Raw genomic sequence first — 17,360 nt, forward strand, 5'->3', positions numbered from 1 at the left:
ACCTAGCTGCCTGTATTTAATAAATATTTATTGTTTGATCAGTTTTCTAAAATGTGGTATCTCAAACTGAATATTCAGGATATTATTTGATCAGGGCAAAGTATAGTGGCATTATCACTTTCATTATGGATACCATGATCCTATTAATAAAACTAAGTTCACATTAGTCTTTCTTGGCTTCTGTATGAAACTGTTGACTCATACTGAGTTTGTGTTCTATGAAAACTTTCATGTTGCTTTTGCTGTGGTAGTTTTTCATTCACATAGACTGATGTCTAACCCTCTTTCTCTCATCTTGTACTTATATAATTGATTTTCTGAGCCCATGTATAGAGCTGTACACACATATACACACCCACACATGCATATATATGTGTGTATATGTATATATACATACATAGACATCCCTATCACATTTCATCTCACTCTAAAAAAATCCTATTCCAATGTAACATTATGACATAGAGATGATTTTGGGTTCTCAAAGTCTGGGGGTTTTTTGCATTTCTTTTTTTATTGAATAGAATTTTATTTTCCAAAATATATGTAAAAACAAATTTTAACATCAATTTTTAAAAATTTTGTGTTCCAACTTTCTCTTCCTCCTCCATCCTCCCCCCCACTAGAACTCAAGTATTTCAAAATAAGTTATACATAAGTAGTCATGGAAAACATTCCCACATTAGCTAGGTTGTGAGAGAAAACAGTCAAAGTCTGTTTTGACAGAGTATAAACTTTGGCATGTTCCACCATGGTGGAAAAGTATCAAGTACAGATCTGGCAGTAGACTAAAATGGCTGTTTGAGGACTAATCTATCTATGTAGAGAAAGGATCATTTCCAGTAGTCAACAAGTCCTTTGTTGATGTCAGTTCATGAAACAAAGAAAAAATAAAAATGTTCCTTGGTGAATATGCATAAACTAAGAGGAGGCAAAATTATCTCTATTGGTAATTGATAGTATGGTTTACTCAGAGATTCTCCAAGATTCAGCAAAATAAATAACAATGTTTCTTTAAAGTAGTAGGATACAAAATAAACAGAATATATAAATAAAGTTTTTAAAAGATATGAAACTACCAACAACTGTTTTAAAAAATGCTTTAAATCACTAATAAAGAAAGAAACTCAAATGAAAAGGGCTTTCACCCAATAAAATGGAAAGGATAATGAAAGAGGTAAATAGTCAATGTTGAAGGAGCTATCTGAAGGTAGTCACTCTAAGACACCATGGTTGAACTGTGAATTACTTCAACCATAATGTAAAGCAGTTTGGAAATATGGTAGAAAAGTGACTAAATTGTTTATATCTTTTCCCTCCAAGCATACCTTCAGTGGGCACACTAATGCCCCAAGGAGATCAATGACAAAGGGAAAGAGCATGAAACATGATATTCAAGTAACACTTTTTATGACAGAAAATAAAACTCAGAATTGCAAAACAAGATGCAATGTGAATGTAATAAAATATTGTTTGTAAGGAACAAGAAATATAAGAAATTCAGAGAAATTTAGAAAGACTTAATGAACTGATCCAAGTAAGCAGAAAAAGTGAACAGTATACCCAATAGTAAGAAAACAGAACTAAAGGATATTAAAATTCAAATTAATGCAATTACCCATTTTTACTCCAGAGGATGGATAAAGAAACATATTTCATTCTTCTCCAAAGAGAGGTGGCAGATTATTATAAGTCCAGAATGAAACATCCATTGGGAATATATCATTATGTCAATATGTTAATTTGTTTTACTTAACTGCACTTTGTTATGAAGAAAGCCTATATTAAAGACCTATGTTAATAAAGGTGAATTATTTGGGAAACAAAGTTATAAAAATAAAAGAACATAACAAATATATGAGAACAAAATTTTTTTTAATTGCCTCAATTCTGAGCTCTACTCTTTTGCATCCTTTATGACAGTAATAGAGTGGCATTTGCAGATTGTCTATAAATATAATTTGTCTTATATATGTCTTAAATTTTCATTCTTTATCCAATGGATTTACATATTATTAGAACCACATTGATATGAATATTTTCACAGTAAATGAAACCAGAATAACTCACGTTTACACAGTGCTTTAAGGTATTTGAAATACTTTCTTCACAAGAACCCTAAGATAGGTATTGCAATTGCCATCATCCTTAGTTTACACATGAGGAAAGTAAGATTTGGAGATATTAAATCACTTCACCAAGGTCTTGAATAGATGAAAAACATCTAGTAAGAACTTACTATGTGCTAGACACTGTGTTAGGTGGTAGGGATACAAAGACAAAAGTGAGACAGTTCCTACTCTCAAAGATTTTACATTCTAAAATGGGAATACAATACTCTAGGAAGTCACAAGAATGGTGAGTGAAACCACATGCTAGTATATGATCAGTAGTATTTGATTACTGGTCCAGAATAAGAGCTGGAAAGTGAGAGACAGAAGAAGGTATGTGTACAACGGCAGAAGAGATGGTGAGATGTCCCTGGTGAATGGACTCATGAACCATCCTCTGGTGCCAGCCAGGTGTAGTGGGTTAGGTCAATTTATACTCATTCATCAATCAGGAAAAATCAGCTTCCAAGCAAACTTTCAGAGCTTAATGGATTGATTCCTCCAGGGAGGAGGGAACAATCTCTGGAAAATTGGCCTCCTGGTTCCTAAGGGTGTGAAGCATGGTCTGAGGCAACCTAGACATAGTGGGTTAAATGAGTCTGTACTCACAACCAAACCTGAAATTCTGTACTCTTCTGAGTGAGACTTATAGGATACCATGAGTGCTTTGTTTTCTATAACTATATATGGGATCCAGTGAATCCTTTGCATCTTCTTCATTTTCTCATGGGATAAAATAAAGGCTACTCCCCAATATGTATTAGTCACCTTGAATATGGGAGCTGTTACCTATATTTTGTGGAAACCTAGACAGAAACTGTATCTGTGTATTTTCCAAAAGTAAAATCTGGGTGGGGAAATGAGCCAAAAAGAAAATGATGCTTTTTGATCGGTTTTGAGACTGAACTTGATTTGAATGTTCAGAACTTGGTGGATGGAGGAGAGAAAGGTTTTGGACCATGAGTTGCACATTTCTATCTTGATTTTACAGATGACAATAAGGCTTGGAGATGAAATGATTTGCCTGTGGTTAAATAACTAGGAAGTGTGAGGTGGGATTCATATTCAGGTATCTTCTGACCCCGCACTCTCTAATCATGTCACTAGACACCTCCCTAAAGTTTGACATATGTACATTAGCATCTATTCCTTGAGTCTGCTCATTCAGCTTGTTCCAAATCCACCTAACTGTGTTATCATCAAGCCCATATTTCTTCATTTCATCCACTAGAAGATTATGAAAGACTTTCAAATGCCTTCCTGAATTCCAGATATGCTGTATCTGTGTCATTCCTTGATCTACAAGTTTAATAACACTTTAAAAAAGGAAACAAAATACTTCTGTCATTATAAGCCATTCTAGCACTTAGGTTTCAGTAAGTCCATTTTAAATGCTCACAACTCAACCCGTTAATAATGCAATTTTTCCAGGAATCAATGTCAAGCTTACTGGCTTATAGTTCATAGAATCGATTCTTCTTGAAAAATGGAATAATACTTTCCACATCTGTGGCCCTATAGCACTTCTCCCATTCTGCATGATTTTTCAAATATTAAAGAGAGCAATTCAGTAATAAATATTTTTATTTATAGTTTTGAGTTCCAATTCCTATCCCTCCTTCCTTCCCTCTCCTTCCCTCTCCTTGAGGCTGTAGGCAATCAGATATGGGTTATACATGTATGGTTATATAAAACATTACCATCTTAGTCATTTTGTACAAGAAAACTTGAATAAAACAAAAAAATGGAAGAAAGTGAAAACTAGCATGCTTCAGTCTGTGTTCCATCAATGATCAGTTCTTTCTTTGGAAGTAGATAGTATATTTCATCAATAGTCCTTTGGTATTGTCTTGGATCGTTGTATTGTTGAGAATAGTTAAGTCATTCATAATACATCATCAAACAACATGGCTGTCTCTGTGCACAATGTTCTCTTGGTTCTGCTCACTTCACTATACATCAGTTCATACAAGTCTTTCCAGGCCTTTCTGAAATCATCCTGCTTGTCATTTCTTATAACACAATAATATTCTATTACCATCATATACCACAGCTTGTGGGCATTCCTTTGATTTCCAATTCTTAGCCAGCACAAAAAGAGCTGCTATAAATATTTTTGTATAAATAGGTCTTTTTCTCTTTTTGGGGATGAAAGACAGCAATTCAGTAATACCAGCCGCATATTCTTTCAGTATTCTTGAATGTCATTCATTTGTCTTTTAATCTAATAATCTCCTTATTTACTTTGGATTTCATCTCCTTGTCAACTGTTTTGATCTAGTTTTGCCAGTGTGAAATGATTCTTTTTGGCAGAGAAAACAAAAGCCAAATGAGTTATTTGCAGATAAAATGCTTTCATATACTTGAGCATTGCTCCTATCCCTTCTTTAGTCTTCCTCTTACCCCCAACATAGCTAAATGAGCCTTTTAATTTTGCTTCAATCAGGGAGGTGATAAGTATAGGTCATGGGTTTTTTTCCAGATATAATTGTTTAAGAATACATTTGCCCAGGGGCAGCTAGGTGGCGCAGTGGATAGAGCACTGGCCCTGGATTCAGGAGTACCTGAGTTCAAATCCGGCTTCAGATACTTGACACTTACTAGCTGTGTGACCCTGGGCAAGTCACTTAACTCCAATTGCCTCACCAAAAAAAAGAATACATTTGCCCAGTTAAAGTTCTTGTATTTAGAATTGGAAGGAACTTAGAGATTGTCTACACAACCTCCTTATTTTGTAGAGAAGGAGATAGCTAACCAGAGAAGTTAGGCAACTTGTCCAAAGCTATACAGATGATAATAATTAAATCCAGATGCAAACCCATATCTTCTTACTCCAATCCCATGCTAGTTCTACTATACCACATTAAATCTACAAACATTACAGATGTTTAATAACTACATAATAGTCAAGGACATAGTGACTTTACCTCATGTAGCTGAATGCAAAAGGAACATGTCTTCTTCACCCCTTATCTTCCAACTCCCTTTCACTTACCTAACCACCCCACCTCCTCAAAGACAGGGAAGATTGGGTCAGAATTAACACTAGGTCTCTGGTAAGAGACTCCTGAAAGAAAATTATTCAATGAATGTGTACCATTCACTTTTAGGTAGTTTTAGAAAATTACCTAATCCATTCATCTATCCATCCACTTGTCCATCTATCTATTCATCTAACCAACCATTTAGTCATTCTTTTTAGCTATGCATACTATATGCAATACAATATGATGAATCTGGAGAAGAAAAAAGAGGTAAGATATGTTTCAGAAAGAGAAAGCATAGCAGAGTGGATATAATGGTGGCCTTAAAGCTAAGAAGACCTGGGTTCAGGTGTCATACATACTGATTGTCTGACCCTGGGCAAGTCCTTTAATCTTTCAATCTTCTCTTCAGCTAATACTGTAAGTTGCAGAGACAGTGGTATCCTACATTGGTAGAAGTAGTTTTTGCCCCCAAGATTTCCCTATACCAGTATAATTATGGGTGAAGTCTTTATTGCTATCTTTAGATAGAACTTTCTGCCCATATACACCTTATAGTCTAGTAACAATCTCATAACTACTATTCTTTTAGGCTAGCTAGAATATTTTGTGAAGATAAGTAAAACTAAGATAGGAACACTAGTGTAGCACTAAAGATTATACCTTTGTATATCATATATTGGCAGAATGGAAAAATCTCCGACTTTTATATCAGATTTACTCTTAGAAATCCTTCACCTTCAAGATATACTTCATGTTAAATTATTGTCATATTAATGCTTGAGAGCTGCCAAATGGATCTTATCTCCATCTCCCCACCCATATGTCTTTTCCAGTCCAGCTCTGGCTTTGTGATGGTTTTCAATACCAGATTTTCATTTCCGTCTTTGTTTCTGTCTGGTCAAAAGTTCCATGCTCATTTGACTTTACATGAAGCCAGTACACCAAAACGTACAAGCACATCTAATTTCGGGAAACAATTTCCTGCTTCAGTAAGCAAAACATTTTGGTCAAATCTCATGTTTTGAAACTTGATGGGAACCCACTAATACCACTTCTCAGAGTTGGTATCCTGGGGAGTTTTCTTGTGCTTGGTATGATGTCTACATTATGCCTAGGCATAATGAAATTTATAGTTTCCTCTGGAAGGCAGAACTGTCAGGCTCTTTTTTGTTTTTGTTTTTTGCCTTCCCTGCCCCCTTCTTCAGGTTTTCCCCTGGGTTTTATGAGATTGAGATCTAGGAGTTTATGAAGCTATACTTTATCAGATAAGTCCCACTCACACTAAACACAATGCCTTTGATTTCTAATTTCTGCATTTTAATTCTTCCTCCAACTCAGCTGTGCAGATTTATTGAAGCTGTTACTAGGGACAATTTGCTCTGACTTGCTGCAGTTTTAATAGTTCCTTCTGAAATGGCCAAGTGCACAGCTGGGAGGAGATAGATGGAGCCATGCTGCCGTTTATTTCAGGTGCCATGGTAATTCTCGAATTTCAGCAAGCAAAAACTCAGGCAAGGAATTTCTTTAATAAAGCTCCAAATGTGCCAGTTCTATTGCAGCCATTGCTGGAGCAAATACTCCTATTAGACCCATCCCTACTGTGTCTTCTGAAAAGATCTAACTGCCAATATACCTGCACTGAAGAAAAAGTGCTTATAAAAGGATTCATGGAAGAATTCACAGGATTTAACAAAGAAATCCTTTCTATACACACCATGGAACACACATATCTCACCGGCCTTAGAGATTCCAATGCCCAATGCTGCAGTTTTTATATAGACTCATAATATGTCCAGCCACTTCTGCTGCCAACTTTTAAATCAGCATTTTTTCAGACTTGCTATCATTGACTCTTTTTAATCTTGGAAAAGAGTGGCTATGTAGAGCTGCTGGAATGCCCTTCTTAATCTCAATGGAGGACAGAATAAAAGTAAAGTACAGCCAAGCCTCTATTATATGCTATTTCCATGATTATTCATAAAATCCAAAGCCTGAATGTATTACTTAAAACCTGGTACCTGCCCCCACACTTTCTTGCTTTGGTGCTTTTGCTCACATTATTCCCTATGCCTGAAATATGCTTCTCTTACCTCTTCCTGTTGAATTTCTAACCATTCTTTCTCCTCTACCCATCTCTTAGAGCCCAACTCAAATGTCATCTCTTCCAAGAAATATTATTTGATCCTTCCTGCTTCCCACTCCTCATTCAGTAATAACATTTCCTTCTATTAAGTTTGTACCTCTCATATGAATTTATGTATTACTTTGTATTAGGTGTAATATTATACAATACACCATCTAAATATTTTGTACCAACATGCCTTTCTTTAAGATTTAGAGCTGGAAGGGACTTTAGACTCTACGTAGTCCAACTCCTTCATTTTATAGATATAAGGCCTAGAGTGGATATTAGTGAATTGTAGTGAACTGAAGAAGTAGAATTTGATGGCTTCTGTGAAATGAATCCCTAAGACTTATGTATGTGTAATATCCCAATCGCCTATAAAACTATATGCCTCTTGAAGGAAGGGATTGGGTCTTATTCAACATTATCAAGCACATATTAAGTAGAAGGAACCTATAGTAAGCATTTATAGCCTACCCAGCACCTACCATAGTGCTATCCACATAATAAAATAAATTATTCATATTTATTCAGCATTCTAAAATATTTATTAATAACTTTTCTGTGCTTAGTGATGTATACAGCACAGGTATTATCTACATTTAGCATAATTTATACATAAATTCCTTGATAGATGCAACCACAGAGCTAACATTGCTCAATAATTCTCCAATTGTCCAAATAACCTAAAGTATGTCATAGAGATATGTATGACCAAAAGTGTTCATTGACTCCAAATAGGAGAGGAATTTCCTATAAACAGTGTGGTCTTCAAGGTGCTCCTGTTTTTAAGTGCCGTGGTGCCAATTGCACCAAGTCCCAGAATGCTACAAGGATTTGACAATGAGATTTACAGCTCATCAAAAGAGATTGGCCTAGCAATGCACATAGGAGAAAACAAATGAAAATGCCTATTATTTAGACAATGAGATAGTTGGGTAGGAGGCTCATTGAATCCATCAGTACATGTAATGTGAACAGTCACTACAAATAGATATCTAGCTGGGTTGCATGTATGAAACTGCCCATCTCTTTCAATAATCTAAAATTGGTCCATGATACAAAAATTTCCATCTTTTTTTTTTAATTTTTAAAAAATTTTATTTAAATTTTTTTTGGTGAGGCAGTTGGGGTTAGGTGACTTGCCCAGGGTCACACAGCTAGTAAGTGTTAAGTGTCTGAGGCCAGATTTGAACTCAGGTCCTCCTGACTCCAGGGCTAGTGCTCTATCCACTGTGCCACCTAGCTGCCCCCCAAATTTCCATCTTTTTAACACCAAAATTATTATGGAATAACATTCAGTTTAGATCTGAGGAAGAGAGGCACAGCTCGGACTTATAGGTAACTTACCCAAAACAGAGGTTAAGTTATAATTCATTGAAAATAAAGGATATAGTAGGACATGTACCAGTCTGTGACATGTATTGTCTGTATTACTTTTATCCTTATCTGAGATGTACCACAGCATATGTGAAGTTCATACAACAGATAGTCATCCCCTGTGCATGGATAACTTATATTGAATTGATTGAGTTCTTAAGGAGGGTGGTGAGAGAGGCAGGAAGAGAATTTGGAACACATTAAAAATAGATGTTAAAATTTGTTTTTCACATGTAACTCAGGGAAAAAATTCTAAATAAAAAAAATGAAAAAAACAAAACATAACAGTTAGTCATCCCTACCAAGACTTACCTTCAGAATGACCTGATCATCTTTTTAATGTTGGGGTTTCAACTGTTTTATACCCAGGAAGACAAAGGGAACTAGAGGTCTTCATAAATGTATCAGTCTAGGGTTAGCAGAGCACTGGCATTTTTGAATATACAAATCATAAGAAAGGGAGATAGGATGAGAACCTAAGTTGGTAAAAATTACTTTGTTACTCAATACAATTAAAAGAGGTCTTTAGAAGTAGCTAGGTGGATGAGGTGGAGCCATGATGGCAGAGGAGAGGCTGTGACTCCCATAAGCGCCAGATAAACCCGTCCATTCACGCCCAAATAATGCGGTAAAAAATCAAAACCCAGAACAGCCTAATGCACATAAGAATAGAATGAGACTATTTCTCTGCAAAAGAGGGCAATTCTGATCACCTACTGATCCGGCTGAACAGCTCAGTGCACAGTCCGGACCCAGCCAGGGACACTGCTTCCAGCGCTTGTCAGAGTCGTCAGCACCAGCAGCTTCTGAGGCTCCGATCACAGGCTGGTGAGGGGGTTCGGCGGTAGACTGGGGTGAAGTGGAGGCAGTATCTACTGGAGTTGGGGCAAAGCGCCCTGGGTCTGAACCAGTGGGCTGAATCAAGTGGTGGTGGCCCAGTGGGGGAGGAGCAAAAGCACGCCAAGCTTCCAACCATAGAGAATCAGAGTTCAATCAGACTTCTATTTCCAGGTCAAAGAGAAAGTGGCTGTGATTACTCACAAGCCAGGCAGGCTGAGAAGAAGCCCAATCACCCACTGGGCCACGCTGTAGCACGAACAGTGTGTCCTGGAAACAGCGCTACACTTTAAGAAGGAGTAAAAAGCCAAGAAATAGTAAGCCAGGATGAGTAGGCAGAGAAAGCAGAAGACCATCAAAAACTTCTTTGGGGGAAAGGTAGACCACAATACAGAAGAAGAAGAAGAAGAAGAAGAAGAAGAAGAAGAAGAAGAAGAAGAAGAAGAAGAAGAAGAAGAAGAAGAAGAAGAAGAAGAAGAAGAAGAAGAAGAAGAAGAAGAAGAAGAAGAAGAAGAAGAAGAAGAAGAAGAAGAAGAAGAAGAAGAAGAAGAAGATAATAACAGGGTCAAAGCTCCAACATCCAAAGCTTCCAAGAAAAATAAGAACTGGTCTCAGGCCATGGAAGCTCTCAAAAGAGACTTTGAAGAGAAAGTAGGAGAGATAGAATGAAGATGTAGAGAAAGAGGGGAAGGAATGGAAAGAGAAATGAGAGCAATGCAGGAGAGTCATGAGAAAAAAGTCAACAGTTTGAAAAGCCAAATGGAAAAGGAGATTAAAAAACTGTCTGCTGAAAATAATTTCCTAAGAATTAGGATTGAACAAATGGAAGCTAGTGACCTTATGAGAAACCAAGACACAGTAAAGCAAATCCAATTGAATGAAAAAATAGAGGGCAATGTGAAATATCTCCTTGGAAAAACAGCTGACCTGGAAAATAAATCTAGGAGAGATAATTTGAAAATCATTGGATTACCTGAAAACCATGACCAAAACAAGAGCTTAGACACCATCCTCCAAGAGATTGTGAGGGAAAATTGCCCTGATATTCTAGAAGCAGAATCTAAAATAGAAAGAATCTACCAATCACCTCCTGAAAGAGATCCCAAAAGGAAAACCTCCAGGAATATTATAGCCAAATTCCAGAACTCCCAGGTCAAGGAGAAAATATTGCAAGCAGCTAGAAAAAAGGAATTTAAATACTGTGGAGCTCCAATAAGGATAAAGCAAGATCTAGCAGCTTCTACATTAAAGGACCAGAGGGCATGGAATATGATATTCCAGAGGGCAAAGGAACTGGGACTACAGCCAAAAATCATGTACCCAGCAAAACTAAGCATCATCTTTCAGAGGAAAACATGGAATTTCAATGAGAAAGAAGACTTTCAGGCATTTGTTATGAAAAGACCTGAACTGAATAGAAAATTTGACTTTCAAATACCAGACCCTGGAGAAGCATAAAAAGATGAACAGGAAAAAGACTTCATGAGGGATATTAAAAGATCAAACTGTTTATATTCCTACATGGGAAGATAATACTTCAAACTCATAAGAACTATCTCAATAATGAATTAACAGAAGACACAGGTCTGAACTGAATACAAAGGGATGAAATCTGTAAAGCATTTATGTTTTGTTCTTTGTGGAGTGTCTTATGTCTGGGGCCGGATTTGGGCTTGGGGCCTCCTGGGTCCAGGGCTGGTGCATTTTCCACTGTCTCACCTAACTAACCCATAATGACATCTTTAAAATAGGGTTGAGGTGTAGGAGAAATAGACTGGGGGAGGGGGGAAGGGGAGAGATGGTCTGGGGAGAGGTTGTTCACATGAAGGAAACAAAAAAGCTTATGGAGGGGAGGGGAGGGGAAGATGGGGAAGGAATTGGGGAGTGAGTGAACCTTAATATCATCAGAATTGACTCAAAGAAGGACTAGCATACATACTCAAGTGGGTATAGCAATATATTTTTGCCCTGAGGGAGGGGAGGGAGGGAAGGGCAGATTGGGGGAGAGAGTAGTAAAAAAGCAAAATACTTTCAAGGAAGATAAAGATGTCCTGCATAACTGCACAAGTATGACATATTGAATGGCTTGATTTCATAGGGAGGGTTGAGGAGAGAGGGAGGAAGAAAATTTGGAACATAGAATTAGCTCAAAGACCTTAAACTCATCAGAGTTGGCTCAAGGAGGGAATAACATTCACACCCATTTGGGAGGAGTAATCTATTTAACCCTATAGGAAAGTAGGAGGGGAAGAGGATAAGGAAGGAAGGGTGAAAAAAAAGGGAGTGCAGAGTAAGGGAGGGGACAGTCAGTAGTAAAACACTTTTGAGGAGGAATAGTTTAAAAGAAGATAGAAAATAGAATACATATCATGGAAAGGAATAGGATGGAAGGAAATAGCTATGATGATTAAATATAATGGCAAAATGTATGGTACCTACTTTGCTGGCTAATATGAAGAAAATTCTTTGTCAAGTTTAAGGTACTTTATTTAGGTTATGATGAACAGGATACTATCAGAAAAACCTGGAAAGACCTACATGAACTGAAGCAGAGTGAAATGTACTGTATACAAAATAACAACAATAGTGGGGAATGATTTGCTAGGAAGCATGTGGTTATTTTCAGCAAGGCAATGATCCAATATAACCCTGAAGGACTTATGAAAATGGCAACCCATCTACAGAGAAAGAAGTGATAGTATCTGAAAATAGAGGGAAACACATTTTTTCTTTTTTTTTTTCTTTCTTTTTTTTTTTTGTGAGGCAATTGGGGTTGGGTGGCTTGCCCAGGGTCACACAACTCGTGGGTGTTGGGTGTCTGGGGTCGGATTTGGGCTCGGGTGCTCCTGATTCCAGGGCCAGTACTCTGTCCACTGTGCCACCTAGCTGCCCCTGGAAACACATTAAAAAAAATTTTTTTTTCTCTTTGACAATTCCTCAATCAGAAGTTTTGGGGGATTTTTGACTATTTTCTCTCACAACCTAGCTAATGTGGGAATGTTTTCCATGACTACTCATGTATAACTTATTTTGAAATGCTTGAGTTCTAGTGGGTGGGGGGTGGGAATGGAGGAGGAAGAGAAATTGGAATGCAATTTTTTAAAAAATTGATGTTAAAATTTGTTTTTACATATATTTTGGAAAATAAAATTCTATTTAATAAGAGAAAAAAAAAAGAAGTAGCTAGGTGGTGCAGTGTATAGGACACTAGACCTCTAGTCAGGGAGATCTCAATTCTAATCTTGCCTCAGACACTTTCTAGCTATGTTGACCATGGGCAATAATTTAATCTCAATTTCCTCATCTGTAAAATGGGGATAATAATAGCATCTACTGGGGCAGCTAGGTGGCTCAGTTGATAGAGCACCGGCCCTGGAGTCAGGAGGACCTGAGTTCAAATCTGGCCTCAGATACTTGACACTAGCTGTGTGACCCTGGGCAAGTCACTTAACCCCAATTGCCTCACCAAAAAAAAAGAATAGCATCTACTTCCTAGGATTGTTATGAGGATCAAATGTAATAGTATTTTTAAAGTATTTAAAGTGCTTTGCAAACCTTAAAGCACTATATAAGATTGCCTAATTCAACTTGTTTATTTTCAGGTGAGGAAACTGAGAACCAGAGAAGGTAAATAATTTGCTCAAGATTACACAAAATGTATTGTATGAGACACAGAGGTCAGATTTGAACCCAGGCTTTCTGATTACAAATCCATCAGTTATTCCACTATATCACTCTGACTTAGTCTTGGTTATTCTGGCTATTTCTTTCCATGAGTCTTCCATTTTCTCACCTCACCCCTCTCCTTGATTTGGGGAAAGGGGTCTAGTCTGACCAAGCTACATCATATAGTGATGCTATAAGGTTTCAAATCAGAGACTACCACAATCGGCTCAAAATATTATCATTACAGGCAGTCAAAAAGGACAAGAGAGAGACAGCATGTGGACCAAAGTAAACTGATGCATATTTTCAGTGATGACTTGTATGCCATAACATATGTCATCCAAGAAACACGATGTGCATGGCCTGGTTGTGTAGCAAGAACAAGAGGAACAGATGCACAGCTTATTTGTCATAGTTATATCCACAAAATAGTTAAAACCCCAGAAGTCTGCTGGGTCAATTCTTTCAGGAAGAATTATGAGAGGACATGAACAAAAGTTTCAAGTGTGCAAAAAGTGAGTGTGTAATTCTTGTCCACCTTTGGAGGGCATACCCAGAGCCATATAATTGAGAAAAAACATTTAAATTAGTATTTACAGGTGAGGAAATGGAGGTTCAGGGATGGTAAATGATATCCAAGGTCATGCAGAAAGTTGGTGGCAGAGAAAGAAGAACCCAGCCCTCCTATCTCCTAATGCAATGCCTTTTCTATTTCTTTATGTACCTCCTATGTACATGGATCATTTATTTCCATCCTCTGATCCTATGGTAAATAAACTGAAGCAATACAAAATTCTGAAGTGGCTTCTGAATCCTCAAGGGAAGATTATGTTTAGGGTTTTTTCCCCTTCTCTCTCTGTCCTCCTCTTCCATCCCTCTCCCTGCTCCATCCCACCCCCAAGGCTGAAAGGGCAGGTTCACCCTTCCTTAGCTACTCCCAGGGGTTCACCGTACTGGTACCAGACTTAGTATACTACAGTTAAGAACTCAGAGGATCTGTCTTGCCTTACCCTCCCCAATAGCAGGAATTATGGGTATGGATTACATACACCATCTTTTAAAACATATATAGGAGATAAGAGCTAGGATCATGACAAAAAGAGGGGGAAAGGAACAAGTATGTTTTAAGTGCTTACTTTGTTCAAGGCACTTCACCATGTGCTTTACAAATATATCAGCTGATTCTCACAACAACCTTATGAGGTAGGTTTTATTATTACCCCCATTTTATAGTTGAGGAAACTGAGGTAGATAGGGATTAAGTGACTTATCCAAGGTCACACAGGCTAGTGTCCAAGACCAAATTTGAACTCAGATCTTCCAGGTTCCCTGCTCAGTGTTCTATCCTCTGTGCCACTTATGTTCCTCTACTCAAGTAATGCCTTTGACAATTATTAGCTGAGACTCTGGGCAAGTCATTTAACCTCTCAGGATTCCCTAGAGACCTTTCCAAGACTATAAATTGCTGAGCAGTTTCAGATCTGTATTGGTAGAGGGATTTTCCAAAATGCCAGTTCTCTACACACCAAAGAAATCACAGGTGCAGTCCCTATCCCCATCCTTCAAGCCCAAGATCCAGCTGGGGTTTAATCTTCCATTTCTTAGTAGTCCCAGGATAAAATTCCATTGGGAATGGATGTGCTTTATTTTAGTCCTTCTTGAAGGCAGAGAAGGTCTAGGGGTTCATAGGCATAGCAATTATCTCCCAAAGCGGTTAGGAGGAAGCAAATCATAACTTTGATCCCAGGTGATCCTCTATATTTCAATCCATTCAGCAATGTGTAGCCTTGAGGTAGACAGGAAACTCAGATACTGGCAACTAGGCTACTGAACCTGTCCTCTTCAGGGTCACCAATGATCTCCAAGTTCAAATTCAACAACATGAATGTGATGTGCAATATATTTGGGATACTGAGACAGATACAACACAGACTGAGCTTTTAGGAGCTTTGGGGGAAGAAAAACAAGAGATAGTGATGTAAGTTAGAGTGTGATTAACTACCAAGGCTAGGTAGAGGCAAATTGCCCTGGGAAATTTGAGGAAGAAGCTATCCTTTTCAGCTACGGAGTGAGGGTTGGGGTGGGAGCAGAGTAGTGTGTCAGTGGTATCAACCTTAAGTGGAAAAGGTGGGGGAGGGTATTCAAAACTATATATAAGGATCCTTGCAGCTGCACATTGACTTAAAAACACATATTACAATTATTGTATTTTCATTTTTCCCCCAATATTTTCCAATTACATTTTTTTTTGGTGAGGCAATTGGGGTTAAATGACTGGCCCAGGGTCACCCATCTAGTAAGTATTAAGTGTCTGAGGCTGGATTTGAACTCAGGTCCTGCTGACTCCAGGGCCGGTGCTCTATCCCCTGCACCACTTAGCTGCCCCACCAATTACATTTTAATGGGCTGCAATTTGGTCAGGCTTTGTGTTTGACAGCTGTGGTATGAGGAAAGAGTTCATGAAAGAGATGATAGCTGTGTTGGGCTTTCAGGAAAAGATTTTAATAGAAGAATTTGGGGGTATGTAGGCATCATAAAGAAAGGCATAGTGAGGTAGACTGTAGAGTTCATGAAGGGAAATGATATGAGATAAAGCCCACAAAAATAAATGAGAATCAAATCATGCACAGCCTTAAATGTCAAGATCAGGAATTTGTACTTTATTTGGTAGGCAATAGGGAGATATTGAAGGTTTTTTGGTTAAGAGCTTTATGATCAAAGCAGTGTCAGGCAGCAATTGTTTGTCCTTCATTCTTGAAGAGGACCATGACATTGGGAGTTGATGTTTAGACTTACAATGAATTGGATTTAAGTAAGGAAGGGTTGTGCAAAGTTACCAGCCTCACTTTTATTCAAAAGCCATCTGTGTTCAGTGGCAAGAAATATATCAGGATGCCTGGAAATGGCCCTGGATGTTTTAAGGCAATTGGGGTTAAGTGACTTGCTCAGGGTCACACAGCTAGTAAGTGGTGAGATTTGACCTCAGTTCCTCCCAAATTTCAGGGCCAATGTTCTATCTACTGTGCCACCTATCTGTGTACAATACGAGATTGGGAATGGAATAGATTGATGGTCAGGAAACAAGGCAGAAGGCTACTAAAATAGTCTGGAAAGAGATAATAAGAGCCTAAATGAGGTTGATTATAGTGTAAATAGAAAGAAGGGAATGGATATAAGAGATTTTGTGAAATCCAATTATATTTCCTCTTTTCCTTTTTTCTCCTTTTTTTGGCCTTTCTGCAACATTTGAAAACCTCGTCTGCCACCTGCCTTCTTTCCTTCACAAGTTCTCTTCCAATTTTCTCACCTCAGACTACTACTTCTCTGCCTTCTTGGAAGGTTCTTCCCCCTTCTGATGTCATAGGTGAAAATCAAACAAAAGTATTTTTTGTAGATGAAATGATAGTCTATTTAGTGAACCCTAGAGACTAAAAAAATCAAAACATTTAATAATCAACACAGTAGCATACACATAATCAACTTTTTTATATACTAGTAACAAAACTCAGCAGGAGAGACAGTTTGGGGAGAGTGAATAAAGGGAAGTCTTGGAGTTGGAAGATCTGGGTTCAAATCTTACCTGACACATACTGTCTATATGCTCTGGACATATTATTCAACTTTTTAGTGCCAAAACAATTCTGTAATACCCTAAGTTGGAGATGGGTTCACGATTGTATTAATTGAAGCATTCTCCTTCTCAAGAATTCCCTATTCTAAAGAAATAACAGATCAGGACCCAAAACAAACAAACAAAACCAAAATCCAACCAAACCTGTAGGAAGAGAGAAAAAGAGAAATTCCATTTAAAACTGTAATGTAGGGGCAGCTAGGTGGCGCAGGGGATAGAGCACTGGCCCTGGATTCAGGAGTACCTGAGTTCAAATCCGGCCTCAGACACTTAACACTTACTAGCTGTGTGACCCTGGGCAAGTCACTTAACCCTAATTGCCTCCCTAAAAAAAACAAAAAAAACAAAAAAAACAAAAAACTGTTAATGTATGTATCAAATATTTGGGACTCTACCTATCAAGACATACATAGAAATTATATGAATGAAAACTACAAAACATTCTTTACAGACATAAAGACAGACCTGGAAGGGTATTAATTGTTCATGGTTGGACTGTTTTAATATTACAAAAAAATGACAATAATACCTAAATTAGTTTACTTTTTTTAGTAGCATACCAAACCACCATAGTGGGACAGTCAGACCCTACAACTTTCATTGTAATAGTGCTCAAGTCTACA

This window comes from Dromiciops gliroides, chromosome 2, assembly GCF_019393635.1.
Source record: "Dromiciops gliroides isolate mDroGli1 chromosome 2, mDroGli1.pri, whole genome shotgun sequence".
NCBI lineage: Eukaryota > Metazoa > Chordata > Mammalia > Microbiotheria > Microbiotheriidae > Dromiciops > Dromiciops gliroides.